Source organism: Rhinopithecus roxellana, chromosome 17 (assembly GCF_007565055.1).
Source record: "Rhinopithecus roxellana isolate Shanxi Qingling chromosome 17, ASM756505v1, whole genome shotgun sequence".
In the NCBI taxonomy this organism is placed as follows: Eukaryota; Metazoa; Chordata; class Mammalia; order Primates; family Cercopithecidae; genus Rhinopithecus; species Rhinopithecus roxellana.
In genome coordinates this window covers 24,125,048-24,142,169 of record NC_044565.1, presented here as the reverse complement: position 1 = coordinate 24,142,169, position 17,122 = coordinate 24,125,048, and the positions used below count along the sequence as shown (strand labels likewise).

The 17,122-nt window shown below is 45.0% G+C and overlaps 1 pseudogene; it reads right to left on the bottom strand.

Moving 5' to 3' along the window:
• Positions 1 to 6,937: 6,937 nt before the first annotated feature.
• Positions 6,938 to 7,210, bottom strand: LOC104661325 (annotated as a pseudogene).
• Between the last annotated feature and the right edge of the window lie 9,912 nt (positions 7,211 to 17,122).

Genomic DNA, 17,122 nt, shown 5'->3' with positions numbered 1-17,122 from the left:
GTAGACACTAACATTCAAACCCTAAACAGGATTCAAGCAGAATTAAAAACCTACAATACCCTCTTCACCCCTGGACCACTGATATGGCTGCTGCCCGTAATACAGCAGATGCTCCCATTCCTAATTCCCATACTAATCCTCTGTTTTGTCTTATGTCTCTCTCCTGTTTTAATCAAATTTCTCTGAGCCAAAGTTCAAGAGATCACGCGCGTCACCTTCAACCAGATGCTTCTTCATCCGTACGTCCAAATACCAACCATAGACCTCAACCTTAACGACGTCCCCTAACAGCAGGAAGTAGCCAGACAGACCACAGCGCCCCTTATCACTATCATTAATAAAAGGTTGGACTGTTTGGACGAACGGAGGCAAGATGGCGCAGTTCCGGGTTCTTCACCGTCAACTTTCCCGCGCCCGGGAAAGACACGGGTCGACTGTGCAGGCGCAACCCGACCTCCGACAGAGAAAAACCGGAACCCGCCTAGCCACGCCTACTGCCCGGCCCCCGACCCGCCTATGTCCCACCCACTGCCCTCCCACTCCCAGGCCCAGGATATAAAAGCCGCTCCTGGTGGGCGCGCTGCGCGCACTTCCTCAGCCCCCACTCCTGTCGGGACTGCAGGAACTCCGCCCGAGAGCCCCACCAGGCGACTCCCTTGGCCTCCCCTGCCGGAGACTGACGGACCTCACCCCTGCTCCGCAAAGCTGGCTGACCAAAAAATAAATTTGCAGTTTTGCTCCTAGCCTTGCCTACTCGCTGGTCCTTTAATACTCGCCCTGGTGAGCCTGGAAAGCAAATCAGTTTCCTGGAAAGCAAATCAGTTTCCTAGAAAGCAAATCAGGACCCATCTCATGTCAGTTCTCTAGACCCATCACACGTCAGCTTCCTAAGCCACAGCATGGGGAAGGGATGCTTCCTTCATCCAACAGAATAAACCTCGTTGTCTCCAGGTTTTGGGAAAGGAATCAGCCTGACAACTGGCGGCACAAGAATAGGCAGACTGAAGACTGTGTCCACATTCAGCAGAAGTGGAATGACATGACCTGTGACACCCCCTGTCAGTGGGTGTGCAAGAAGCCCATGGGCCATGGTGTGACCTGAGGGCAGGCCAGAGCTGAGGGGCTGCTCCTGCCCACCAATTCTGACCCTCCTTCTCCTCCTGGATGCCTTTGGAGCCTCTGAGCTCTACTTGTTCTCTGGGGCCTTCCGTTGGCCTTGCAGACTTCCTGCCTTGTTCTTTGATTTAGCCCTTTCGACATGCTTACCTTGAGTGACCCAGTGACATCAGTGGCTTCTCAAGGGAAGAGGCTTGCTGTGCCCCTGTAGCCTCTCAGCACCCAGCACCAGGCCGGCCTGTCAGACAGCAGGTCCTCAATAAATACTTGCTGAATCAACAAAAGCTTTGTGCTTGCTTGTCCCTTGTGGCGGCCACTATACTCTCTCCTCCCTGGATTGGTTCTCCTTCCCTCAGTGTTCCTTCTGTCTCAAAACAAGCACACTTTTATTAAGGGCTTTATAGCTAGCAACTTTTTGCTAGTTTGTTGAAAACAGCAGAGGTTGAACACAAACTACAGGGACTTCATAGGGGTACAAAGTCCTAGCAGTCCTAGCTCTGTTGCCCAGGCTGGAGTGCAGTGGTGCCATCTCGGCTCACTGCAACCTCTGCCTCCCAGGTTCAAACAATTTTCCTGCCTCAGCCTACTGAGTAGCTGGGACTGCAGGGACATGCCACTATGCCTGGCTAATTGTTATATTTTTAGTAGAGATGGGGTTTCACCATGTTGGCCAGGCTGGTCTCAAATTCCTGACCGCAAGTGATCCACCTGCCTCGGCCTCCCAAAGTGATGAGATCACAGGCATGAGCCACCACACCCCGCCTATTTTTTCTTTAAAAAAATGTAAAAAAAAAAAAAATATATATATATATATATATATATATATATATTTTTAGAGACAGGGTCTTGCTCTGTCATCCAGGCTGGAGTACAGTGGAAAGAAGAGTGAGGGGCACATTTTGACTGATTTTTCTTAGTCCCAGCACAGAAGTGTTGAATAAATCTTTTTTTAAAAAATGAAGGCAATATTAAAGTGCATGAGGTCAGACGTGCTCCTATTTTCTAATTATAAACAACTTTAAAAAAAATATTTTTAAATTAATTACTTTTTAGAGGCAAGGTCTCACTCTGTTGCCCAGGCTGCAGTGCAGTGGCATGATTATAGCTCACTGCAGCCTTGAACTCCTGGGCTCAAATGATCCTCCCACCTCAGCCTCCCTGAATAACTGGGACTACAAGTTCATGCCACTGTACCCAGATAATTTTTAAATTTTGGTAGAGATGGGGCTTTCTCTCTTTTTTTCCCAGGATGGTCTCGAACCTCTGGCCTCAAGCCCTCCTCCTACTCAGCATCCCAAAGTGTGGGATGATAGGCAAGAGCCACCATGCCTGGCCTCAAAAGAACTTTAAAAGGCAGTCCTTATTAGCAAGGTACTTCCTGACTTTAGGGATAAAGCATCAATGGATGCTTTATCTTATTGTACAACCAAAAGACTGGCAGCTGGTGTTTACCTTTTCCCTTAAAGGATCAGGGGTTAGCAGCTTTATGGATAAGGGCAGTCCTGATCATATAAACCCAATATTTGCACAAAACAGTAGAGTTAGTCTATCCCTTTCTGCTTTAAATTCTGGTGTTTGCTTTTCTTCTTTACTAACAAATGTCCTTTGCCGCATTTTCTCCCCCTCAGAATAGGACACTTTCATTTACATTAAAAATCTGTTCAGCCTGGACACAGTGGCTGATGCCTGTAATCCCAGTACTTTGGGAGGCCAAGGCAGGTGGATTGCTTGAGCCCACGGGTTCGAGACCAGCCTGGGCAAGATGGCGAAATCCTGTCTGAACAAAAAATAGAAAAATTAGCAGGGTGTGGTGGCCGTACCTGTAATCCCAGCTACCTGGGAGGCTGAGACACGAGAATCACTTGAACCTGGGAGGGGGATACTGCAGTGAGCCGAGATTATGCCACTGCACTCCAGCCTGGGTGACAGAGTGAGACACTGTCTCAAAAAAAAAAAAAAAAAAAAAAAAAAAAAAAAAAACCCAGAAAACAAAACAAAACAAAAACAACAACAAAAAAAATCTGTTTAGGAAGACACCTTTTCTCTTGCATGATTTTCTGGAAATTTGTCTGCTGTCTCTTGGTTGACAGAAGCTGCTTCTCCTGTCACATGCACATTTTAAAAGCCACACCTCTTTCTGAAACTATCAAACCACCCTTTCCTGGCAATACATTCTCCTGCTTTAGATTCTTTACCTTCCTTTTGCTTTGAGTTGTCATTAATGGATTTTGCTTTTTCTCAAATGATATTCAAGTCTGTAGGTATGCCTTTCTTATAGCAATCCTGCACCCACATAAAAACCGCATTTTTCAGTAAGAGATTAAAAAGATGTTTTGCAAAAAGTGCAAGGTTTTTGTGCCTGCTGGTGTAGCTACAGTGATGGCTTCACAAATTTCCTTTTCTTTATTTTACAATTGTCCTTTGCAGGATTCAGTTGTCTTGAGATGGCAGACAACCACAGCTGCAGACCTTTATAAACGGCACATATCAAGCAATTCAACTTTTTTGCATAATGAATGTCACGACTTTTCTCTGCTTTTTGGGAGTACTTCCAAACTTACTAGTGATATCTCATATGGATCCCATGATGTTATTCAAGGTTTATGATATTGCACTGAAAATGAAAAATACATGAGAACGAAATCAGTTTTTACTGCCATATGCAATTTACTGGAGTGAGGAACTGCTCACGGGAGACGATTAGCATCACGTAGTGTTTTAAGTGGATACTTAAACACTTGAGCTCACCGTGGCAGCAACAGGAGGTGACTACAAAATTATCACAATAGTACAGTAGGTGCCACAGTTAATTTACCCAGTTTTCATTTAATATTGCATCTTGAAGTTTGTTTACATTTCTCTTAACTGCAAATGGCACCGTATATGGTCTGTAAGTGTTGATGTGCATATGTTTTGATAAATGTTAATTTCTTATAATAGATTTGTATATATTTTATGTTAGTGAATGATAAAATTGATTTAGCATCTACATATATTTTATGCATTCATGACAGACCTAAATTTTTCTTATTTTTTAAAAAAATATTTCAGCCAGGTGTGGTGGCCCATGCCTGTAATCCCAGCACTTTGAGATGCCAAGGCAGGAGGGCCACCTGAGGTCAGGAGTTCGAGACCAGCCTGGTCAACACAGTGAAACCCCATCTGTACTAAAAATACAAAAATTACCCTGGTTGCAGGCGCCTGTAGTCCCAGCTACTTGGGAGTCTAAGGCAGGAAAATCGCTTGAACTTGAGAGGCAGACATTGTAGTGAGCTGACATCATGCCATTATACTCCAGCCTGGGCGACAGAGTGAGACTTTGTCTCAAAAAATAAAATAAAAAATGTTTCTAGGCCGCTGGGCATGGTGGCTCACTCCTGTAATCCCAGCACTTTGGGAGGCTGAGGCAGGCAGATCACTTCAGGTCAGGAGTTTGAAACCAGGCTGAACAACATGGCAAATCTTCATCTCTACTAAAAATAAAAAATAAAAAATTAGCCAGGGGTGGTGGTGCATGCCCATAATCCCAGTTACTTGGGAGGCTGAGGCATGAGAATTGCTTGACCCTGGGGTGGCAGAGGCTGCAGTGAGCCGAGATCACGCCACTGCACTCCAGCCTGGGCAATAGAGCAAGACTCCATCTCAAAAAAAAATTTCTAGGCTACATAGTTCATCTGCAAGTTTTTTTATATTGTGGCAAATCTCCAAAAATTTTTTCAAAATATTTATTGAAAAAAATCCACATACAAGTGGACCATGCTATTCACACTTAGGTTGCTCATGGGTCAATCACACATACAAATGTTTGTATGTATATATATTTTTCTATGTATGTTTTTCTATTCTTTATTTTAGGGTTTTCCTAGCTTTGTGTCATCAGGAGGAAGTATTAAATAACGTGATCTGCTTTCACTACTCACAATAGAAAAGACTTGGAACCAACTCAAATGTCCATCAAAGATAGACTGGATTAAGAAAATGTGGCACGGCCGGGCACAGTGGCTGCTCACGCCTGTAATCCCAGCACGTTGGGAGGCCAAGGCGGGCAGATCACAAGGTCAGGAGATCGAGACCATCCTGGCTAACACAGAGAAACTCCGTCTCTACTAAAAAAAATACAAAAAAGTTAGCCAGGTGTGGTGGCGGGCGCCTGTAGTCCCAGCTACTCAGGAGGCTGAGGCAGGAGAATGGCGTGAACCCGGGAGGCGGAGCTTGCAATGAGCCGAGATCACGCCACTGCACTCCAACCTGGGCTACAGAGCGAGAATGCGTTTAAAAAACAAAAAAGCACATATATGCCATGGAATACTATGCAGCCATAAAAAAGGATGAGTTCACGTCCTCTGCAGGGAAATGGATGAAGCTGGAAACCATAACTATAAGCAAACTAACACAAGGACAGAACACCAAACACCACATGTTCTCACTCATAAGTGTGAGTTGAACAAGGAGAACACATGGACAGAGGGTGGGGAACATCACACACCAGAGCCTGTCGTGGGGTGGGGGTTGGGGGAGGGATAGCATTAGGAGAAATACCTAGTGTAAATGACGAGTTGGTGGGTGCAGCAAACCAACATGGCACACGTATACCCATGTAACAAACCTGAACGTTGTGCACATGTACCCTAGAACTTAAAGTATAATAATAATAGTAATAATAATAATAATAACATGGCTTACTTTTTTGGAATTTCCTGAGATTCTCTTTGTGTCCTAGTATATGCTCACTCTTTATAAATGTTCTAGAGGTATATTTATTAGATTAAGCTTATAATTTGCATTATGCAAACATTTTACATTCTCATTTATGTTTTGTCTACTCAATCAATTTCTCTGAGAGGATTTTTAAAAACTGTCTCATTATGTTTATCATTTTGTCACATTTTCCTTTTATTTGTAAGAGCCTTATGTGTGTGTGTGTGTGTGTATATATATATATATATATATATATATATATATATATATATTTATATATTTCAGTTACCTTTTTTTCCAATCCAAACTGTATCCAGCTTTATTAAAGATACTTTCCATAAACAATCATGGTATTTCAGGCAGGACATGGGCAGACAATTATTAACAGTATACAACAACTTTCAAACTCCCTTCTTCAATGGACTACCAAAACTCAGAAAGCCACTATAAAACACAATGAAGTTTTCATCTGATGCTCTGAACAGGGGAAGTTTAGAGTGAGAGTTGACATTTCACATGTAGCATGTTGTTTAATAACTTTTCACAAGCCGACCCTGACTTTCAGGAAGTGAAATGAAAATGGCAGAATGTATCTGAAGAGCCACAATCTAGCAACAGAACCACTGCTCTTTAGACAGGTGTCCTCTCAGTGGCATCCCTGGAAAGTCCAGATTGCCTGACATACTGGTAACAAATGACTGGGGATCAGGTCCCAACAGCAGTCTGGGCTTAAGAGAGTTAAGTCTATGCTGAAAGATGGACAGGGGGAAGAGGACATAAAAATGAATTGGTTTTTCCATACCCTAAGGCTTTTGTGCCAAAGTGGTCATGTGTATGAAAGTCAGGGAATCCCTCCTCCTGGGAGCCAAGAGGAAGTCTCCCAAAACTAGAAGGGAAAGGTGTTTTCCCCACATCACTCCAGCTTTGGAGACATTCTATTAGTGACATATGCCCCTTCCCCTAAAAACAACAATGAAGTGTTCTGTGTGCTAACAACACAGCTCAAAAAAAAAAAAAAAAAAAAAGTAAAACAAAATTCTGCATTTTTATAAAACTTGATAAAAAATAGTATTTCAAACTGTACAGTCACCAGAAGTACACAGTTATAAAAAATGCACACATTTCACTTGGCCTCTCCAGCACCTTCAGCTTTCCTGGCCTGGTCTGTTTTGGCATCTCCGTTTTCTGCAGGTTTATTTCCCTCCTTGCCAGCATCAGTTTTTCCTTTTTTCCCTTTGGGTACCTTCTCTCCCTTCTTTGCAGGGCCCTTTTTAGGCTTGGGTTCTGGCTTTGGAGGAGCAAGTTTAGCAGACAACCTCATGGATCTTCTCTGTGCTGTGTCCTTCACCTTGGCTTTATCTCCTTTAGCATCCTCTTTGGTCTTCCTCTTGGGCATGGTGGCGGCGGTGACAGCAGCGGGACTTTGACACTGGGCCCGGGATGCAGCCACACGTGGGCTTTGATCGGTCGGGGGATCATTCTTGTCTCTTCTTACATTTCAGTTACTTTGTTTAATGTCTAAAGATTCGTAACTAACTCTCCCCCATTGGCCCCCACTATTTTTTGAGACTCGGTCTTGCTCTGTCAACCAGGCTGGAGTGCAGTGGTGAGATCTTGACTCACTGCAGCCTTGACCTCTCAGTATATGTGATCCTCCTACCTCAGCCTTCCAAGTTGCTAGGACCACAGGCACATGCCACCACACCTAGCTAATTTTATTTATTTTTTGTAGAGATGAGGTCTCACCATGTTGCCCAGGCTGGTCTCAAACTCCTGGGCTCAAGCAATCCTCTTGCCTTGGCCTCCCAAAATGCTGGGATTACAGGCATAAGTCACTGTGCCTGGCCCAAGATCCATTAACTTTCGTTTGTTTGTTTTTGTTTTGTTTTGTTTTTTGAGATGGAGTCTTTCTCTCTCACCCAGGCTGGAGTACAGAGGTATGATCTCTGCTCACTGTAACCTCTGCTTCCTGGGTTCAAGCGAGTCTCCTGCCTCAGCCTCCCGGGTAGCTGGGATTACAGGCATGCACCACCATGCCTGGCTAATTTTTGTACAAGGTTTCACCATGTTGGCCAGGCTGGTCTTGAATTCCTGACCTCAAGTGAACCGCCCGCCTCAGCCTCCCAAAGTGCTGGGATTATGGGCCCAGCCACCAAGATCCATTAACTCTGAAATCTACTTCAGGAATTTTACTTTATATCAATAATTATTCCTTCCAGGAACGTTCATTGCACGTCTACTATGTATCAAGCACTATTGCAGATTTTAGGGGTTCAACAGTGAACCAAACAGATAAAAATCCCAGCCCTCATGAGGCTAGCATTCTAGTAGGGAGCAGAGGTAGTTAGTACATTCAGCCCCTTCTCACAACCCCAGGAAGGAGTCCTGTGGAGAGGTGATTGTGTGGAGTAGCAAGGAGCTGTTCATAATCAATCCAGCCGATCTCGCAGAACAGCAATGGGGCCCCGCAGCCTAACGGTAACAAAGAAGTGGCTGGACTAGGGCAGGTAAACAGGAAGGACTCCCTCCTGCCAACTCCTTAGGGTCAATTCTCATGTCCCCGATGTCCCCTTCTCTCCTTCAGGGGAGGTTCTGAAAACTGCAGTTTCCTCAAGAGAGAGGCAGAGGAATGAAGTTCTCCACAGACTGACTGGGACCATCTGGGGAGACAGAGTGCAGTTGTCAGTTGCCCTCGGGGGAAGTGGCCAGCTTGTCTCCCTGGAGGGCCTGCCCGCCCTGCCTCCACTGTGGGAATTCTGTATACCTGCCACTCTCTGTGACCTTGGGTTGCTTTGGTGGCACTAGCAGTCTGTGACAGACAACTGCCACCACACGGGGTATGCTGTTGACACTCAGGTACCCACAGCCTTCTCTCCCAGAGATTTTTAGTCTTTGTGGGCATGTTGCTCACCGTGGAGGCTGGGGTCCCACTCACTATGATTTAGCGGACAGCCTGACTCTAGCATAAGTAGGAGAAGCTATAGACATTACAGTTGTTATGAAATGGCTCTCAAACCTGGTTTTCCGGGGGCAGGGAGAAGTTTCTCACATTCTGGAGGAAGATGTAACAGCATTTTGAGGATGAGGGATGTCACTGGTTTAGAGGAAAATCTACACTTGCTTAGTCAGTAATTTTGAGTGTCTACCAACAAATGCCCAGCTCTTTTCATGCACTAGATACATACAGCATTCACTGCTCTGACACATGAACTTGGGCCTGGGCCCAACCCTTCCTGTGTGCCTCCACCATGCCTCTCAGAAGGACCCTCTCTTTTGTGTATTGCTCTCACTTATAAGAGTTATAAATTGTTACACCTTGCCAGTCAGCAATTCCTGCTGCAGCTTAGGCAACCAACTCCAAGGACCCCCCACCCCCAGTGAGAGCCCCAGGCCCCAGTGAGAATCATGGAAGAGTAAGTATGCCTTGGCTCCTCTTGGGAGGCACGAGGGTCCATGTGCTTTAGGATAGCCAGAGGGTCCATGCCATCTGGCTTCTTCCTGCAGGACAGGGCCCCAAGCAGCAGGCTGTCCATAGTGCAACCATGCCTCACTCCCCAAAGCAGCTACATCTCACTGCCTCTTGAATCTTGCCAAAGCCCTGCTTTTGTTGCAATCTTTGACTTCTTAGACCTGACAAGTATTTTCCACTCTCCGCCATACAGGTCCCAGGACTGGGATCCCAGGCCCTCTTCAAGGTGACCCCAGTGAACCTTTCATCACATTTCTGCCATGGGGTCAATTAAATTGAGCCAAGTCCCTTAGTGTCTCCTCAACCAGCTCTGATTGTAGCTTCTGCACTGGTGCTCCAACCTCCCCTTAGCCTGGGTCACTTAGGATTTGTCTGTATGATAACCACATTTCTGGACTTTCTGTGTGGTTCATAAATCATGCTACCATTAACTAACAACATGATGGGGGTTAATGGTGGCAGGAGAGCTTGGTGGCTATAGACCCAGGCTCTGAGGTCAAACAGTCTGGGTCCAATCCCATTTTCATCCCTTTCTAGCTCGGAAAGCTGGTTCATTGACTTTCATGTTTCAGTTTCCTTTTCTGTGAAATGGAAGTAACTGCAGTACCTCCTTTGTGGGGGTGCTGTGAGAATTAGGAAAGTCAATGCATAGGATGAATTTAGGATAGTGCATGGGACATGGATCCCACCATGCAAGCATTAGTGGTGATTGTTTTGCTGATGGCCTACTTCACTCCTCGCTTCACCTCTGAGGCAGGATCTATTAGAACCCTCACTTTACAAATGGGGAGATAAAGCCCAGAGAGTTTGGATGATTATGTGGCTTGGCTCTGTGTCTTCACCCAAATCTCATCTTGAATTGTATTCCCATAATTCCCACCTGTTGTGAGAGGGACCTGGTGGGAAATAATTTGAATCATACTGTTCTCTTGGTGGTGAATAAGTCTCATGAGATCTGATGGTTTTATTAGGGATTTCCACTTCTGCACCTCTACATTTTCTCTTGCCGCCACCATGTAAGAAGAACCTTTCATCTCCCGCCATGATTCTGAGGTCTCTCCAGCCATGTGGAACTATAAGTTCAATTAAACCTCTTTTACTTCCCAGTCTTGGGTGCATCTTGAAATGCAGCATGAAAATGGACTAACATAGTAAATTGGTACCAGGAGTGGGGTGTTGCAGAAAAGATATCTGAAAATGTGGAAGTGACTTTGTAACTAGCTAACAGACAGTGATTGGAACAGCTTTGAGGGCTCAGAAGAAGACAGGAAAATGTGGGAAAGTTTCCAACTTCCTAGAGACTTGTTGAATGGCTTTGACAAAAATACTGATAATGATATGGACAATGAAATCCTGGCTGAGATGGTCTCAGATGGAGGTGAGGAAGTTCTTGGGAACTGGAGCAAAGGTGACTCTTGTTATGTTTTAGCAAAGAGACTAGTGGTATTTTGTCCCTGCCCCAGAAATTTATGGAACTTAGAACTTGAGAGAGATGATTTAGGGTATCTGGTGGAAGAAATTTCTAAGCAGCAAAGCATTCAAGAGGTGACTTGGATGTGTTAAAGGCATTCAGTTTTGAAAGGGAAGCAGAGCATAAAAGTTTGGAAAATTTGCAGCCTGACAATGCAATAGAAAAGAAAATCCCATTTTCTGAGGAGAAATTCAAGCTGGCTGCAGATATTTTCATGAGTAACAAGGAGCCAAATGTTAATCCCCAAGACAATGGGGAAAGTGTCACCAGGGCAGGTCAGAGACCTTTGTGGCAGCCTCTCCCATTACAGACCCAGAGGTCTAGCAGGAAAAATGGTTTTGTGGGCAAGGCCCAGAGTACCCATGCTGTGTGCAGCCTAGGGACTTGGTGCCTTGCTTCTCAGTTGCTCCAGCCATAGCTGAAAGGGGCCAACTTAGAGTTTGTGCAGTGGCTTCAGAGGGTGCAAGCCCCAAGCCCCAAGCCTGGGCAGTTTCCATGTGGCATTGAGCCTGCAGGTGCACAGAAGTCAAGAATTGAGGTTTGGGAACCTCTGCCTAGCTTTCAGAAGATGTATGGATGCCTGGATGTCCAGGCAGAAGTTTGCTGCAGAGGCGGGGACCTCATGGAGAACCACTGCTAGGGCAGTGTAGAAGGGAAATGTGGGGTTGGAGCTCCTACACAGTCCATACTGGGGTGCCACCTAGTGGAGCTGTAAGAAGAGGGCCACTGTCCTCCAGACCCCAGAATGGGAGATCCACCTACACCTTGCACTGTGTGCCTGGAAAAGCCGCAGACATTCATTGCCAGCCTGTGAAAGCAGCCAGGAGGGAGGCTGTACCCTGCAAAGCCACAGGGGTGGAGCTGCCCAAGATTATAGGAACCCACCTCTTGCATCAGCATGACCTAGATATGAGACCTGGAGTCAAAGGAGATAATTTTGGAGCTTTAAAATTTGACTGACTTGCTGAATTTTGGACTTGCATGGGCCCTGTAACCCCTTTGTTTTGGCCAATTTCTCCCATTTGGAATGGCTGTATTTAACCAATACCTGCACCCTCATTGTATCTAGGAAGTAACTAGCTTGCTTTTGATTTTACAGACTCATAGGCAGAAGGGACTTGCCTTGTCTCAAATGAGACTTTGAACTGTGGACTTTTGGGTTAATCCTAAAATGAGTTAAAACTTTGGGGGACTGTTGGGAAGGCATGATTGGTTTTGAAATGTGAGGACATGAGATTTGGAGGGGGCAGGGATGGAATGATATGGTTTGGCTCTGTGTCCTCACCCAAATCTCATCTTGAATTGTACTCCCATAATTCCCACATGTTGTGGGAGGGACTCAGTGGGAGATAATTTGAATTATGCGGGTGGTTTCCCCATACTGTTCTTGTGGTAGTGAATAAGTCTCACAAGATCTGATGGTTTTATCAGGGGTTTCTGCTTTTGCATTTCCTCATTTCTCTTGCCACTGCCATGTAAGAAGTGCTTTTGGTCTCCCACCATGATTCTGAGGCCTCCCAACCATGTGGAACTGTAAATCCAATTAAACCTCTTTTTCTTCCCAGTCTTGGTTATGTCTTTATCAGCAGTGTAAAAATGGATGAATACAGATGACTTGCCTGAAGGTCATACAAATGCGCTGCTGCAGAAGGTCCCTCTTGACAGCCATGGCCCTCTGCCTGTAGCCCCCACTCTCTGCTTCATTTTCTCAGTTCTTCTGCAAAGCCACTGAAGCTCACATGGCTTGAAGCTTCCCAGGGCCCCTTCATGAGGCTGTAGGTCTTTCTCTATGTTTTGTCAGGGCTCTGAAGCACAGCAGCACCAATGAGAAACTCCTGAGCTAAGGGGCTCTGGGAAGAGAAGGTCTTTGGCCAGTTTCCTGGGGACAAAGCCCAAGGGCAGAGTCTCTGTGTCTGTTCCTTTTCTCTGTTCTCTGTCCTCTTTCTGAGACACACTTTTGACCCTCTTTTAACCCTGCTGGTGGTGTAGCCAATACGCTAACCCTCGCTCATGTTTGGTGGGGGTGGAGGAAGACAAGGCCCCAAAGGGAAGTGAACTATTCCACATAGCAAGCAGGCAGGACTTGTGTGCCAGGACTCAAGCAGCTGGAAATGTGAGGCTGTGCTGAGTGATCTTGGGTTGGAGGCCACTCAGACTTGGAGGAAAGAGAGCTGCAGTGAATGTGAATGTGACAAATGTGCAGTGAATGTGACAAAGCTAAGTTCTGGACTTGGCTCTGCTACTGACCAGCAGCGTGACCTTGCCCAGTCATTAAACTTTATTGATTTTCTGTACAATGGGAGGAAAGTCTAATGCCCAGGATATAGTGGGATAAAATAATAATGCCGTGCCAAAAATAATGTAACATCATAATAATGTGAATTTATGTGAATATGAACAACATGAAATTGCCAAATCGATTTGGATGGGAATTCTGGGCAATATAGACTTGACTATAGTCTTTGGTCCCTGTTTAAAGTGCATTCTTGGTCTTCTTTACTAAAGCTGCTTTTTTAGCAGTTCTTTCATGTCTTGCCTGAGCTAATGGGAGAAAGGTGGCATCTGTGAGCCACAATGTGGGCACTGTGATGAGGGGTGCTGAGTGCCTAGGAGGGCAGACCCAGTAGGGGAGAGTTCTTCTCACCTAGGCCCAGGGTAACTAATGCGCAAAGACTGATGAGGTGGACTGGCTGGAGATGGAGCGAGGGCAATTTATCTGTGTCTCGTAGGAGAAGATAATGTGGATTGACTGCCTCCACCTCATGCCTTTTGGCACTGCAGAAGCTTCATTTTTCAGAATTTGGACTCAGTGTTCTGAATGCTAATTAAGATGATTTAATTAGAAACTGTTGTAGGACATTGAGAGGGTAGAAGTGAGGCAGAACTCACTTTCCTGTCCTTTTGTCTATTTTCTGTGGAGAGCAAGGAGATGGGGCCAGGTGTGTCTCCCCCATAGTGTCCCAGGCCCCTTTCCCACATTCATGGAGTTGAATGGCAGTGGCAGTGGTATGTTCTCAAACTCAGAGCTCCTCCTGCCTCTCCAGCCCTCTCATGGTTATGTAAGCACCAGGATCCTGAGTGAAATCTCTTGGCATCTGCTTAGAATAGATAGAAGAGCTTCTGAGCCTATACTGAGCCTTGCTGGGGGGTATGGCATGAGGTCTTTGCTGCTGCAAGGCAGGCTCCCTGCAGAGGTCTCTAAGGAGACAGCTCAGGAATGACACCCTACCTACCTTATCTCTCTCAATCCCTTCTGGAAGGGGTGGGGTCGGGTGATGAGGCACCTGGGGTGGGAGTTCCTGAAGGGAAGGGATGCTTGTTAAAGAGGTACTACAAAAAAAAAAAAAAAAAAAAAAAAAAACCTGAAACCCTGATTTTTTTTTCACTCTGCTCAGCATGATTTACCTCTTCCTGGCTTTAGGAATATCATTCATAGGCCTCTTTGCACAAGTAAAACAGGCTAGAGTATTGAAAGCCTAAGGGAAAAACAAACAAAAATGTCCCCCCACCCAAAGTCAGAAAAATTCATTCTCCAAATCCAGGGGTCCAAACCGAGATTCTGCTTCCCTGGCCTGCTTGTAGCCTCTGCCTGGAGTATGAGTCCTGATTACTGCTAAGGTTCCCCTTCTTTCCTTCCCATCCCTGCCCTCCCCTTCCAGGGCAGGATTCGGGAGGAGTATTGGTTAATTGTTCCCAAGTAGACAGAGCAGTCTTGACCTTTTCTTAGCTGCCCACAAGCATGGAGGGAAACAGCTTATCTAGCAAGAGAAGTGACAATAATGGTGACATTTGTTAGCACTCAACATGTGCCAGCCTTAAGTCATCATCTCACCCAGCCTTAAGTCATCATCTCACCCAGCCTTATGTTATCAGGCAAAAGTGAAGAGTTCCTTCTTACTGCATGCCTTCTAACTCTCCCTAAGTGAAAAAATAGCTTTCTTAATTTTAAATGAAAAAAAAAATGTGTTATTTAAAGCCAGATTAGGGGAACTTTCTCTTTAAAATGGCATTTGACCAAGAGTTTTCTCATTTCCCTCTAAAATACATAATAACACACAGAAAAAGGCAAAACAGACAGCAGTAGCAGAAACCAAGACAGGCCAATTGCCGGAGAAATTTTACCAACTACCTGTAATAGTCATGGAGCTGAAGTCAGAAACATGATTTGAAGCAAGCACATGTCTTGCTTTTTGAAACAGAGCAACAATAAGAAATTGGTAAAAGGTCCTTTAGCCTTACGCTGCTTTTTGCACCATTGACTCAGAGACCTACTGTATCAATCAACAAACTAGACAGGGATCCCCTTTCTTAAGGGCATTGTGTTTTGAGATAGTTGTGTGTCCCCATCCTTACTCCAAGGGTGGACTCCATTCAGCTGGCATTGTACTGGGCTACAAGGTATTTAGGACTCAGGAAACAAAAAAGCAATAAAGAGAGGATGTCATCAGTTGCATCCTAAGAGGTCTGGTCCCACAAAGGAAGGGCAATAAGCAGGAACAGCAAACACAAGGAAAGCAATGCATTATCGGACCTAAAGATGTTCACACACTTCAGGCAGCCTGGAAGGGGAAACTCCCTACTACACCCATAGAGTAGTATAGGATGAATGCAACTGAGCCAGTACTGTGTACACCAACCATAGTATATCTCCAGCATCTAACAGGATACTTATCCTTCAGTTTTCCATGGCAGAGAGATCTTCCTACTTTCTATGAAATCTTAGGTAAACTTTTTCATTCATCTATTTATTAATTCACAAATATATATTATAGGGTCAAGTAGTTGTGGCAAAACATGAAAGATTTTACCTGAATAAGCAGGTTCTTATTTTACCCATGTCAAAGTAGCTTTTTTACTTCATTGCAAGCATTATTCATTCATTTGCCTTCTCAGTCATTCAACAAATGTTTATTGGATGTCTACTCTGTGCCAAGCCAGCACTCTATAGGTGCTGGAGATGCTGTGGCCAGTGATCCTCCTTCCAGGAGCCAAAATAAGAGAAATAAATGATCTCGCAAAGGCTTTATGGGCACTACTGGAGCACAGAGGAGGGGCACTAGGACAGAGACTCCTGTTGTCAACCAAATGCATTCTCCCCATTGAACAGAATTGTAGCCAGGCACATGGCTCCCCAGTCAGGCTACATTCCCCGCCCTTTCTTGCATCCGTGTGTAGCCATGTGTGAATTCCTGCCAATGGCATGTGAGTTGAATCCTATGTGCCACCTCTGGTCAGGCCTTAAGATCTCTTCCACGCCCTTCTCCTGGAACCCAGACATGGTGGCGACTGAGCCTCAGCCATGCCAATGATGACAATGCCCTAGGGGAGTTGGCCCTAAGGGATGGAAGAACAATAATTTGGAAGGAACATAAGTCCCCAAGTGACCATGAGGAGCAGAGCTGACCTACAGCTTTCACACTGTTAGAGGATAGTGAAACTTTTTGTTCATTAGGCCATTGTATTATTGGGTGTATGGCAAGGTATCAGCACTAAGTCACTATCAGGTGTAACACTTGAGCTTAAATCAGTTCACGTGATTGCTTTCCCTGCGAACAATGACATAACGTATGAATCTAACAGACCAGAGGCCAGAAAGTTAAGAGTTGGAGTTTATGGAAGAATACAGAATACAGAATCAAATCTGGTGTGCTCACACTGGGTTCCTAATGTACACCACCTTGTTCACTGCAAGGTTTGGCAATAAAATAGAATAATATCAATGATGTCCTTTATGATGCTTTCAAGGAAAGTTAAGTAAATGGGTAAGCTATCTCCATTTTAAGCTTTGTTCCCATACGTTTGGCCCTTGCTGCCTTCCATCTGCCTGCCAGCAGACAACACCAAATGAACTTTGAGCAAACAAAATATTTTCATACTTAAAAATTTATTTTAAATTACAGAATTGGCCCATGCTTATTGTGAAATAAGCAATATAGAGGATGTGATGTGCAGGTCACACTTCCCTATTCCCAGGCCATGCTCAAGGAACCTCAGTCAAACATTTGGTGTGTCCCCTTCTTTCCTTTGACCTTTGCTAGGAGGCAGTGTCAGAGTGGAAGCTGAAGAATGGTGGGGCCAAAGAGGTGGCTGATGTGGTTAGGAAATTGGTTATGTACAGGGATTGAGCAAATAAGTAATTACACTGAGGATAATGTGAGTCAAGTTTCTCATTGTTGGAGAAGGGAGTTACAAAAGCAGATACGGGGTGAGGAGTTACAAAAAAGGAAAGCAGGGAAACTAGAAGGAACCTGAGGTGTTTGGTTGGAGTTGGAGGTATTAGTGTGAACTCATGGTTTTAAATATATATGTACTTAGATACACAGATATAGCTATATGTATTATATGCATGTGCACTTACCTGTGTATGT